The sequence below is a fragment of the Chiloscyllium punctatum genome, chromosome 32, assembly GCF_047496795.1.
Source record: "Chiloscyllium punctatum isolate Juve2018m chromosome 32, sChiPun1.3, whole genome shotgun sequence".
Taxonomy (NCBI): Eukaryota; Metazoa; Chordata; class Chondrichthyes; order Orectolobiformes; family Hemiscylliidae; genus Chiloscyllium; species Chiloscyllium punctatum.
The window spans coordinates 10,532,289-10,545,972 of NC_092770.1; the positions used below are offsets into that span (position 1 = coordinate 10,532,289).

Below are 13,684 nucleotides of genomic sequence, written 5' to 3' on the forward strand. Positions count from 1 at the left end.
TATGTATTAGTGTGAAATATCAAATATATTAACTGGATCAATAAAATGTAGGATGAAAATTTGTCTGCTTTTGATCTTCAGATCCAGGATAACTACTTAATTAAAGCCATGTGTGTCAATGGAAAGATTGCAACGGCATGCAGTGGCATCCTGTCATACATATTACAGACTTCGCTTCTCACTAATCTTTTCTATTGGCAATATGAACTCTTCTACAACCAAGTTGCTGATATGGTTAGGGTTAGGATTAGGATTTGCAGAATTTGTTTAACTTCTTAAATAGGATGAACGTTGTCCTTGTGCCTTTAAAACAATTTGTTTTCTTTTTTTCTTATTCTTATCACTTGATTCCATTAATATCTGGCAGACCTTCAGAAAGGAAAAAATAACAGGTTTTATTAAGAAACTATAATGTACTGACTAGGTACATTGCAGAACATCTGATTTCCCCAAATTATTTATTGTGCTATGTCAAGTTTCATTTATGTCTTTCCTATTATTCTTTAAAGATGGATATCTCACTCGAAATTCTATCAGCAAAATGACTTCTTCAAGCAGACCTAAAGCAAGTAATACTTTTATTTTCTTTAACCTTGCACAAATTCTCATTATTTAATTAATCAAGATAAAAGTTTGACCAATTTATCTACGTTGTTAAAATACAAGCACAATCTAATTTTGTAGAATTGAAGGATTCAAATGTCTAACACTTCTGCCGCAGTAATAAAACTCCTTGTGACCAATATAGTTGATTCCAATTCAGCATTGTCTTCTTCCCATTCATCAGAGTTCTTTTCATCTTGTGATATTTCAAGGACTTTGTCTCTTCACATTGAGTAACTCACTGCAAAATTAGACTTTGAGTCATTTCTGAAGTACCTATCAGCTCTTGTTATTAGTATGAATTCAGCTGTTTTTGTTGTTGCAACTTTGTCATTAGCTGTAATAGCTTTTAAAGATGTTTTCAGCCTGATTCTGTCTGTCTTTAATCCTTCTGCTGTATTGATGCTTGTGTTCAGTTTCTGGCCTGATAATTGTTGCCAGATTTTGAAAGTTTTCTATTCTTTGAGTCACAGATTGCCCTGCACTTTCCAATCTCTTGTACAACCAGAAGCAGCAAGTTGTGACAGTAGTGGCTGCCTTCCCTTACCCCCATAGAAAAAGCCAAGCTCACTATAATTGGAATGGATGTACAACTATATGAACAAACAGCAGGAGTGAGCCATTTGGCTCCTCGAGTCTGTTCTGCCATTTAATAAGATTATGGCTGATCTGATTGTAACCTCAAATCCGCATTCTTACGTAGATTTGTTAACCTTTCAACCCCATGTTTAGCTAGAATCTAGTATTTAAAGACTCTGTCTCCACCAGCTACACAAGAAGAGCAGTTATGATCCCCGTCAACAAAGAAAATGGTCTGATCTCTGTTTTAAATGGGCAGACCCTTATTTTAAAACAGCAAGCCTTAGTTTACTGAGGCAGTGGCCAACAACAGAGTTAAAAACAAACAACAATATTGTTATAGATAATCCTTCTCCTCACATTCCACTTCCCTGTCATCCCATGATCTCTTCTGGTTTACAAATAGTCAATGGTGTCACTTCTTGCTTCCTCACTTTTCTCCCCAAATCAATCCTGCTACCTCATTGGGTAGTAATGGAAGAACAAGGAGACAGTGATGATGAGGTGCCACTGTCACTTGAGCTCACACTCATAATTATCAACTGAAATTCTCATAATTTACAGAATAGCGTACAGGTAGGATCAGCATGTGGTGAGACACCTGGCCTGAGTGTCCTACGGGAAAGGAGGCCAGCACGGCTAGTGCGCTTTCCAGGTTTCATATGGGTTTTGCTGAGAGAACACAGATGAACATTTTAATGAGACAAACCATGAATTAAGGTTGTGGTGTATACACAATGAACCGCTCACTGTATTAAAAGGCCTGCCAAAACCTGCAATGAATGTCAAGACACATGCCAACTTTGCATAGAGCTTTGCATCGAGCTTAGCACCTGTTCTTTCCAGACTATGGTGGCTCAGTCATCATCACATTTGTAGATCCTATCGTGATAAAAGCATCTCATGTCCAATGTCTCAGCTTTCACTGAAACACAAAGAGAAGCTGTGATTGTTTCAGTTGGAGCTTAGATTGTTGCTCGTGTGGTGGATACTAGTGCAGAAAGGGGCTTGTAGACTTTTACAGCCGTACAGTGATCTGTTTTCCAAAGATTTCTTGGATTGCTTAGGTACTAAAGTTCTGAGGAATGGTCACCGGATTTGAAACGTTAACTCTGATTTTTCTTCACAGATGCTGGCAGATGTGCTGAGCATTTCCAGCAACTAGCCAGTGACTCCAATGATCTGTCCTCTCTCAAGGTGACAGTATTGAGCCCCTCCCTGAGTACTGTCACTCTGCCAGTACCTCAGATGTCATCTGTCTGCCAGTCAACCCAGCTTGCTACTGCCAATGTAGAAATGATGTTGGTCAAAGCTGGCCAGACCTGCTCAAGGTCATTTTGCAAAGCTAGTTACAATCTCTTCCACTGAGGGGCGGCACGGTGGCTCAGTGGTTAGCACTGCTGCCTCACAGCACCAGGGTCCCAGGTTTGATTCTGGCCTCGGGTGGCTGTCTGGGTGGAGTTTTCACATTCTCCCCGTGTCTGCGTGGGTTTCCTCCGGGTGCTCCGGTTTCCTCCCACAGTCCAAAGATGTGCAGGTCAGGTGAATTGGCCTTGCTAAATTGTCCATATTGTTAGGTGCTTCATTCAGAGGGAAATGGGTTTGGGTAGGTTACTCTTCGGAGGATCGGCGTGGACTGGCTGAGCCGAAGGGCCTGTTTCCACACTGTAGGGAATTGAATGTAATCTACTTATGATGGATTCCTACTCGGCACCCACAAACACCTTCACCAATATGCCACCTGCTTCGACTCACACTAATCAAGTGTGCACACATTGTAGACACCACTTGGAACTCATAGGCCATGTGTTACACCCAAAAACCTGGTGGTGTACAGCCAAACATTGCACTGCTTGTATTTCAAAGATGTGTTTTAAATCATATGAAATCATTTTTACAACACCAAAGTGTTTTCCTCCAGTTATATTACAGTTTTCTTTAATTTTTCAAAAGTATCCTGCACTGCAGAAGAGCATGCTTATTTACTTGCTGTAGTTTGGTGAGATACTGAGGCGTTTGTTTCCCCACAGCTTTCAGACACAAATCAATAACATATGCTCTGAATGCTTGCAAAATATCACATTGTTGAAACAAACCCAAATTTAAATTGATCAGAACCAAAACTGGGCTCCCTGATGCAACAGCAGGTGATAAATATTCTGACAGTATTGACGATAAACCATTCCATGTAGCACGATTCTGTCTTGTGTCTCGTGCCATGATTACTGGCAAAGTACAACTTCAGAACTAAATATTAGTCGAATCCTTCACTGACACAAATGAACATTAGCAATTCCCACATTTATGAGGTATTAAAGTGCTCCTGTGTGCTCAATATACTTTAAAGGTGTAGGCCCTGTTTCTCATTAGTGCACGGAAGCGACTTATTGCTCTGTATACCCAGAGACTTCTGTGTTTATGCTACACCCTTTTATGCTAAGTGCCACTGCAAACCTACAGTATACAGATCTGGTAGAGGTTGTTTGACAATGCAATAAGGCATAATATTGAATACTTTTTGTGTGGTACCGAAATATATGATGGAAATTGGTGTGTGTGTGTTCAAATGTTAAAATGAACAGTGATTTTGTGTAGCTTCTGTGGCTGTTTTATTGATACTGGCTGACAGTTGTACTGCGCAATGTAATTATATTGCAGCAAAATAACTCATTGGACCCAATTCTAAACAGCAGACAGCAAATTTGCGATTCTACACTTCGTTCGGTTTTAATTGGATGTGCAACTTAAAGGCAGATGAATCCCAATTAGAATCTGAATATTGGCAACCAATACAAAGTTCTTGGTTCAAGTGCACTCTTTTCTTTAACTGTTTGAATTGAATGCATCTTCATATGTGCACAACATGACATGAGTGATATGGATAGAAAACAAGAATAACATCTTTTGCATCGGCATTGAACAGACCTCTGAAGTCAACACTGATTTCAAAACCACTGCTCTTATGTTTTCTTACAGCAAATATGAGTTACATTCTAGTGTTATCATTTAAACCCACTCAAATCCACCTCTGTTTTTTCATTTGTCCCAATACCATGGCCTTCTTAACATGCACCATTTCCATGTAAATTACTCATGTCTCCCTGTCACAGACTTTACAGTTTGTTCTTACCTTCTTCCACTGGCCACTTCTCAGCCTCCACCTGAATTTGTTTTAACGTATGATAGAATCCATTCTATTAACTCAGATGTTGGACTTCGAGTATATCCAGCACTTTTTATTTATATTTCAGGTTTCCAGCCTCCCTACTTTATTTTGCTTTTGTCTAAGCATTATTTGCTTTACGTTGAACTGTTTGTCCTAAAATGAGGACTTTTTTTTAATCAGTCATGGGATATGGATAAGGCTGGCATTTATTGGCCATCCTGAGTTTCTTGTGAGGTGTTGGTGAGCTGTCTTCCTGAGCCATTGCAATCCATTTGGTATATTTATACACAGAACACCATTAGACAGAGAGTTCCAGGATTTTGAGCCAGTGACACTGAAGAAATGATATATCTCCATGATGAATAGCTTGGAGGGGAACTTGGAGAGGAACTTTGTGGCGCTCCCACATAATTTTCACCCTTGCCTGTCTAGATGGAAGTAGTCACAGGTTTGGAAGGTGCTGTGTAAAGAGCCTTGATGAATTCCTGCAGTGCATCTTGGGTATGGTACACACTGAGGTTACTGTACATCAGTGCTGGGGGGGTATGAATGTTTGTGGGTGTGATGCTAATCAAATGGGCCGCTTTATGCTCGATGGTGCCAAGCTTCTTGAGTGTTATTGGATCAGCACTCACCCTGACGAGTCGGGAGTATTCAATCATACTCCTGACTTGTGCCTTGGTGGACAGGCTTTGTGTAGTCAGGAGGTGAGTTAGTCTTTGCAGGATTCCTTGCCTCTGACCTGCTCTTTTAGCAACTGTATTATTTATATGGCTAATCCAGTTCAATTTTTTGGTCAATGGTAATCCCCAGGATGTTGATGATGGGGTATTCAGTGAAGGTCATACCATTGAATGTGGGGGGATAATGGTTAGAATCTCTTTTGTTGGAGTGTTAGTGTCTGGCACTTGTACAGCATGTATGATACTTTTCAGTTGTCAGTCCAAACTTGGATGTTGTCAGGTCTTGCTGTATTTAGACATCGGCTACTTCAGTATCTGAGGAGTCACAAATGCTGTTGAATATTGTGTAATCGTTAACGAACATCCCCACTTCTGACCTTATGATAGAGGGAACGTCATCAATGAAGTAGTTGAAGTTGGAGCTTGGACAAAGAGCTTCTAAAGAAATCATTAAGCAACATCATTGTTGAATGCCCTGAGCCATGGTCAGAAAACTGAGAAAATCCCTAATGAAAATCCTCAGCCATTTCAAAATGTGATGTCAAACATACTAAGGTGATTCCTAGTAAATAATTTTATTTCCAAATTCAAGTAACTAGGAAATACTGTCGTTGCTTCATTCTCAATGCTTTCTAATGTCATTTAAGCCCTTCATAAATAGTGTATGAATTATGAAAATCTTAAGCAATTAGCATTAGAATAACAAATAGGAAAGAAAGTTGATTATATCAGGAATAATGGGAAGGTGGTGGCATAGTAGTAATTTTAGTCAACTAACAATCCAGTACACCAGGCAATGTTCTGGGGACATGAGTTTCCACCGAGCCACAGGGAGGAAATTTGAATTCAATTAAAAAGAAAACTGGAATGGAGAGTTGGCCTAATAGTGACCAAGTAACCACTATAGCTTATTGTTTTTTTTTGAAAAAATACACACATCTACTTCACTGATATCCTTTGGTGGAGGAAATCTGCCATCCTTAACTGGTGTGGTCTACATGTGAATCAGGAGCACAGAAATGTGGTTGACTCTCAATTGCCATCTGGGCATTTAGGGATGGGTAATTAATGTGGGCCTAGCCAGTGGCATGAACATCTTATGATTCCAAGTTGAATTTCCAATGACACATCTGTGTCATTACTAAGATTGTCCATTTCTACTTCTGTATATAATCAGACTCCGCCCAGTCTCTGAAACCATAATCCATGCCTCTTTGGTGTTAGACACAATTATTCTGATGTTCTTCTTATTGACTGCCCACATTCTACCATGCAAAAGTATTAGGTGATTCAAACTTCTGCTGCTTATAACTGTATCATTGTACCAAGTTATATTCACTTATTGCCCTTATGCTGGTGGATCTGTATGAATTCCTCATTAAAAGCACTCCTTTTTAAAATTCTTATCCTGGTTTTCCAACCTCTCCAATCCTTCAACCAGGCCTATTCATGTATTCTACTCAAGCCTCTCAGACCTACAAGATGTCTTTGTTTCTATCCTTCTCCCCACCTTGAGAATCCCAATTTTAATTCCTCCACTATTGATGATCATGCTTTAGCTATCTTGGCTTGAGCTCTAGAATTTCCTTCCTGGACAACCTTACCTCTCTACCTCTTTTGTTTTTAAAGATGCTACTTAAAACCCAAGTCCTGAACTAAGCATTTGGTCATTTGACTTAATGTTCCCATTTGTGGCTTCTCATCAAATTTTCCTTTTTAATGCTCCTGTGTTTTTTTCTGTATTAAAGGAGCTTTATAAATAAAAGTTATTAATAAATGCACATGAAAATGGACAATTTGATTGTGTATCATGCCACACATTTTGATATTTATTTAATACATTCATGGGCTGTGGGAATTGCTGATTACACATTTATTGCCTTCCCAAATTCCCCTCAAACTGCGGCAGTCAATGTGATGTAAGGACACCCACAGTGTTATTAGGGAAGGAGTTTCAGGATTTTGATCCAGCAGCAGTGAAGGAACAACAATCATAGTTCCAAGTCAGGATGACTTGGAGGAGATCTTGCAGGTCGTGGACTTCCCATGTATGTGCTGCCCTGGTCTACCTAGGTTGTAAAGATTGCAGGTTTAGAAGGTGCTGTCAAAGAGGCCTTGGTGGGTACATTGTGCAGATGGTACACATTGCTGTCACCATGCATTGATGGCAGAGGAGTGAATGTTAAAAATTGTAGATAGAACATATGGCTGTATAATTATGTCATGTGGCTACCTGTTATTAGCAAATATTTTGTAATGAATATTTAGGAGCAATTGAAAGAATAATTAACGTAGTGCATGAGATGAACTAGACATAGATTTGAATTAAGCAGACACCATAATGAAGCTGTATACACTGTGCAAGCTGGCTTCATCACTCATCATCCTGTAGCAACCTTTAAGTATGCAAACCCAAGGATTATTGCGAGTCCTCATTAAAGAGAGTATTAGTAAAGTAATATATTTGCAAATATTTTCCAAATATCCTACTTAAAATTCCTTTCATTAATTTGCTGTGCTGTGCACATCTTGCTTCTTTTCACCAAAAGTAGCATTCAACCAAAGCTAAAAGCCATTTCAATTATCAGATGAAGAAGGTTGCACAGTTTCCATCACATTATTGTGGACATGGTAGAAGTTGATATTCAAGTCTATCAGTGGAGTGTATTATGAGACTTGCCAGCTTTCAGCAGGGCCGCTAATTGAGGACAGATGCATATGGAACAAATTGCACATAGAGCTGTCAGCCTCAAATAGAATATTTGTGTTCAAAGTTGGGGTAGGTGTGGGTGTCTTTCTGTCTATTCTCTCATCTATTGGAGGGAAGCCTGGACTTGGATGTAATGAAATGCAATAAGAAAAAAAGCATGACAATGCACAGAGATGGACAAAACCTGCTGATAAAAAAAAATTTACAGATCTCTGTTTTCACAATGTAAAACTAGCAAGCATTTGGCATTGTGCTCCTATCCCTATCCATCTTAGCTTATCAGAAATCAGCCATACAAGGTCACCTGTGTCAGAACCTGATTTAAATGGTGATGAAAGTGGAGTCCTGATGTTGTCATTGGAACACATAGCAATTTTAACTGTGGGTCATTGAAAGCTCTGAGACTTTGCAGTCAATCAGCTGGCAGCAGACAACCTCTAGGTAACATAGGAGGCTCAGTTGAATATTCTTATTTTATGTTTTTAAGGTTCATTGTGGGCAGTCAGGGCCTTATATGTGGCATGATCTTTTCCTGACAGCCTGGACTCATATATATTATCAACGTTTGCTAATGCGTTTCACCATTCCTACTGGAGCATCCTACTAAGATCCAGGAGTTATAATCTCTGAGCGCTCATGTTTGGCGGAACTAAATGGTTCACTCTCCTGCTTCAGCCTCAAATTCACATTTCAGGTTAAATTGAGATCAAATTTCCAAAGCAAGCAATTTAATTGGAATGTTGTTAATGTTTTCAGAGCCAGCATAAGTTTGATTTGTAGTAAAACTTTCTTTTCCTGCCTTGCTTTTTTTTTTGTTATCTTGTGCATATACTTTCTCCCTCACAGTTTCATTATGTTGTAAAAGGACTGAGTAAAAGACTTTTATTTGGAACACTGAACAATGAGCAAGTTTTCGAGCCAACTCTTCATTCACCATACAAGCCTCTGCGCATTTGACGCTAGTGACACACGGACAGAGGTAGCTTTAGAATGAGCTGTTAAAAGAGAAAGAAAGTGAAGTATATTTGCAGTTAACTTCTGCTTTTGGAAAAGCTAATTACTTGGCTAAAACGATTGCTAAGTGCGTTCCTTGTCCTTAGAGCACTTTTATTTTCTCGCTCCCTGCTCCACGGACAACTACTTCAGGAGGATGTTGTTTGAAAAAAGGCCAAGGAATTTGTATCACTTGCTTCTTGAAAGTGAAAGAATCAATTCTTACTGCCAGTTTCAAGCTGCTGATCAAATATTATATTCTTGTTCTTTTTTATGACAGATTTCCTTCAGAATTTTGAAAATGTTTGTATATATTTGAAAGCATTCTCTTTTCAGACCTAATGTATCTTGGAAGATACGTTCTTATGCAAAACCAATATAATGCTGGATTGTTTCATGCTTACAATTATTTGACTGAAATATAATGCCTACTGGGAACCAGTAAACCTCTTATTTTGTACTAAACAGGATTAAAGTTAGTACTGGCATTCAAAAGCTTTCCATATATTAATAACGGAAGGAGGAGGGGAGGTAAGGTCAGGTTGAGTTTCTAGTCAGATCCCCTGGAGGTTCAGTAATTGAACTGTTTAGATTCTTAGCCACTAATAATTTGCTCTTAACATGAACTGGGTATCAGTGCCCAGGATTTGCTGACTGGGGAATTTTTTGCATTCTTCTCAATGTGTTGATCTGTTGTAGATTCAACAGTTAATCAGAGAGTTGCAGTTTCCGTAAATAGCTTACTTAGTCACATTTTCCACTGAGTTAGGCTAGTAATACATGTGGTGAGAATCTTAAATTGAAATGTCCTTGTCAAGTAGACAATTGAGAACAAATTTTCACTATTTCATTGTTGTTTACTTTAGGATTGAAACTGTACAAAAGCAATTTTCACTGGATTTCAAAACTCAACTGTTTTTTCTTAGGAAAATTTCATATCACAATTGTTATTGTTTGAAGTTTTATATCGGGGTATGAGTAACAGTGGCAAGACTGATTTGCTGCCTTTTCTGAGTTTTACTCAGAAAGTGGTGATGGACTTTCTCCTTGAACTGTGGTAGTTATATAAATACCTTCATAAGATTTTGTGTAAGGAATATTTGAGTATTACTCAGCAATGATGCAGAATTGGAAATACTTGCCCATCTCAGGTTGGTCTGTAAATTAGTGATATTGATGCTCATATACTCTAAATGGCAGAGGTTGCAGGGGAGAGAGATGTTGCTAGAGTAGTCATGGTTAGTAGCTGGAGTACATTTTACTGCAACAAAAATGTACTAATGATGAAGCAGGTAGAATGGGAATGCAAGGATGTTGATCTAGCAAACTGCTAGGTATCTTGAGTTTTGTTGTGAATTCACCCATTGAGTATTTCATCACACTCTTGACTTGAATGTTGTAGGTGGCGGATCAGTAGGCGAGATATGTTACACAGAGTACCCAGCCACTTCTTGTCCTCATGTTGTTAGAAAGGCAGATCGATTTAATAATGATCTTAAATATGTCAATGATGGGGTCTCTATGGTACTAGTGCAGGATAAAAATTAGACATTCTCTTTTTCAAGATGGTTGTTACCTAGTTATATAAGTAATGTGGCTGTTATTTGGCAGTTGTTAGCCTAAACCAAGATGTTGTCCAGGTCATGTTGGAGACTGACAAATTTTGCTTCATTATCACTGAAGTTCTGAATGGAACTGAACTCTAGAGTCATCGGCAACCAGCCCTCTCCTAACCTTATTCAGATGATTGAACCTAATGTAAATGGTTGAATAATTCCCTTGAGGAATTCCTGGGATGTGATCAATGGTCTTCAACAGGCATAATGTATTCCATTTGTATCAGCTGAAGCTCCAGTCACCAGACGTTTGTTCCTTTAAACCTTAGCTTCAGTTTTGCTAAAGCTCCTAGGGTGTTACATGTGGCTTGATTATGTCTCTATATGAAGTACAATTATTCTGAACTCTTATCTGGAAATTCAAGTCTTGGAGTCATGCTGGATCAAGCTTGTGGTGAGACCTAGAGCTAAGTACTTCTGGCCAGAATCCACATTGCGCATTGATGGCCAAGCTCGTCAGGAGATGTCACTTGATAACATTGTTGTTGATTTTCTCCATATTTTTACTGATGATCGAGAGGATTACGGTACTGTCTGATATCTTTTGGAACTTTTTGTTGCTAGAATAGTTTATTGTGATCTCAGACTGCAGAGTGGGGATGTTGTCAAGTGTAATGACTTGGCTTTGCAGTGATATTCATAATGATGGGTGACTTAGGAGAAATTTAGGTAAGATTGTCCAATCTGTACTTCTGGCTACATGAGTTTAAAATACTTCAGTCTCGTTACTTGCACTCTCTGTGTTAGGTTGCATTTCTAACTAAAAAGATAAAAGGAATCCAGTAGTGTGTAGTAGTATCAAAAGGCAGCCAATGAGATAACACACAATAGAATATTAGAAAGGTTAGGATTCATCAGATTTTGGACAATATATTAGTATGATTTAGGGATTGTATAATGAATGGAAATCGGGGGTAGAAATAGTTGGATACTTTTCCATATGGAAACATGTAACTAATGGAGAGCTGGTTAATCCTTAGTTGTTTACAACCTATATTGAGGTGTCAGATTACTATATCCAAACTTGCTGAAAAGCAAAACTAGCTGGAAGAGTAGATTTTCAGGAGGATATGAAGACACTGCAAAGGGATATCAACAGGTTAATTGGGTGAGCAAGAAGCTGGCTGAAGGAGTACATGGTGGTGTGGTATGAAATTATCCACTTTGGAGGGAAGAATGGAAAAGCAGTAAATTTTTAAAGGTGAAATGATTTATAAAGGTTGATATTCAGACAAACTTGTAGATCCTTTAATGTGAATTAAAGGAAATTAATAGTAGGTACAGGCAGTAAGAAGAAATTATCGTTTTTTTTAATTGAAAGTGATTTGGACTGCAAGAATATGAAAGCTCTACCACAGTTGTAGAATTTTGGTTCGTCCACACCTAGAGTATTTTGCAGTAATCATAGCTATATCTGAAATAACTGCTCTCCCATTGTCAAGTCACTCTTTATTGTACACAGTACACTGGCTGTGGCCAGCCAGCTCAGTCAGTTCCCCAAGTGAGGAGACTCTGAATCGCTTGTTTATATCAGTCAGCCAGGGTTCCTTGATTGGCCCAAGTTAATAACTCATTCAAAGATTGCATAGTCAATAGGATCTACCTGGGTCTAATCACTGTAGCATCAAAGGAAGGATGTACTTGCTTCCAAGGCGTGAAAAGAAGGTTTACTAGATTGATTCCTAACAGCTTACTGATGAACAGACTGTGCCTTGACAGGATGTTGAGAAGAAGAAGTAACCTCTTGTGAAACATTTAAAATCTTTGAGTATCTGACAGGGTGGAGGCTCAGACGCCTTGTCCATGCTCACAAGGTCTAGATTGATGAATTGTAGTTTTAGAGTAATAGGTTTGACTGAGATTCAGAGACTTGTGAATCTTTAGAATTCTGTACCTCAGAGGATTGTTAATGTTCAGTTGTTCGGTTTGTTGTAAACTGGGATTGACATATTTTTGCATGCTAAGGGGATAGGGTTGGAAAGTGGAATTGATGTGGATGATTGGCTATTATCTTACTGAATGATAGCGCATTTTGATCGGCTGAGATCCACTCCTATATAAATCTTATGTCCTTATAGCTAAACCCTGTTTGTAGAGACGGAATGGAAAGCAAGGATGTGGAATTTGGCTGCAGTGCACATAGTTGGTTTTGTTTATTCCAAAACCAACCTAGCATATCAAAATGAGAGCCAAATTGAAAATATAAAACTTGTTCATATCTTTGTGGGAGTTTGCAATTGAAGCAAGTGTGGAAAAGATTCAAGTTTACTCAGCCCCAAGCACATTTTTAAGCTCAGCCCCAAAATGACCAGGGTTTGGTCTGGGTCTGCCCTTGCCTTGTCGAATTATTTAATTTCAGTTTTATATGGCATTTTGTTTTGGTTTTACATTTGACCTTTATGTAGCCAGACATGCTGGTGATGGTTTTGATGTACAAGAGGAAATTATTATATGTATTTGTGAAAGTTCCAAGTACAAACTGTACGTGACAAGTCATTTCCTTAGTGCTCACACAACTGAAAGCAGTGACATTTCAATTAACTGAAACAGAAAAAAAAACTTGAAGGAAATGGGATATCATTGGAAGAGTTGAGAAAAATGCTCATATGATCAAAAATGGAGATGAGAAGATCAAACCTACACATCCGTGATACCCACCACAGATAATGCTTTGGAGTATAGAGGAATTTAAAAGAGCTGAAATGGAACTGAATGAATATTAATTAGTTGTGTGTTCTTAAAATAATTTTTTTTGCAATTTGAACAGTTCAAATTTCTACCAACTCCTAAAGGACATTTCTTAGTATATATAAGTTTGCAGCAGAAATCCTTATCCGATTTTGATATGTGTATATCCATAAAATGTCTCTAGCACAAGTCAAAGTCACATTAACTTCTCAATACTGTTTTTCGTATTGACAAAGCTGACCTAGATTTACTTTAACAAGGTAATTATTCCAACTAAAAATTGCCAACCCCTGAAAGATATTGTCTGCATTGTTTTCAGATGAAGGATTTGTGTTTGTTCCAGTTACTTTGGCCATTCATACAGCTGGAACAGACCAGCTTCGTGGGAAATCCAGGATTACGTCTATGGTACTATAAAACCAGTGTCCCTCTTCCCATGAGAATGTTGCAGAAACCTGTACCATTTCAGGGAAAACCAATCCATCCCTGCTCCCACTCAATATATAAAATTAAACTTTCTAATCAAAAGAATAATCATTTATAATCTTCTGGTGAAGTATGTACATCTGGATTATAAACAGTACAGGCATAATGTGATAGTTGTGTTCCTTTGCGACCCTGTGTTATGCAAAAGTTGCGCAACATA

At 38.4% G+C, this 13,684-nt stretch overlaps 1 protein-coding gene across 3 annotated transcripts in view; it reads left to right on the forward strand.

Moving 5' to 3' along the window:
- LOC140457888 (protein O-mannosyl-transferase TMTC2-like) overlaps positions 1–13,684 on the forward strand; it is a 185,195-nt gene that overhangs the window by 103,310 nt on the left and 68,201 nt on the right. The window contains exon 2 of one of the 3 annotated variants that reach the window (XM_072551632.1): positions 510–569. The exons of the other annotated variants lie outside the window; for them this stretch is intronic. The gene's annotated coding sequence lies outside the window, so the exon portion shown is untranslated. The remainder of the gene's footprint in view (positions 1–509; positions 570–13,684) is intronic. 3 annotated transcript variants of the gene reach the window in all.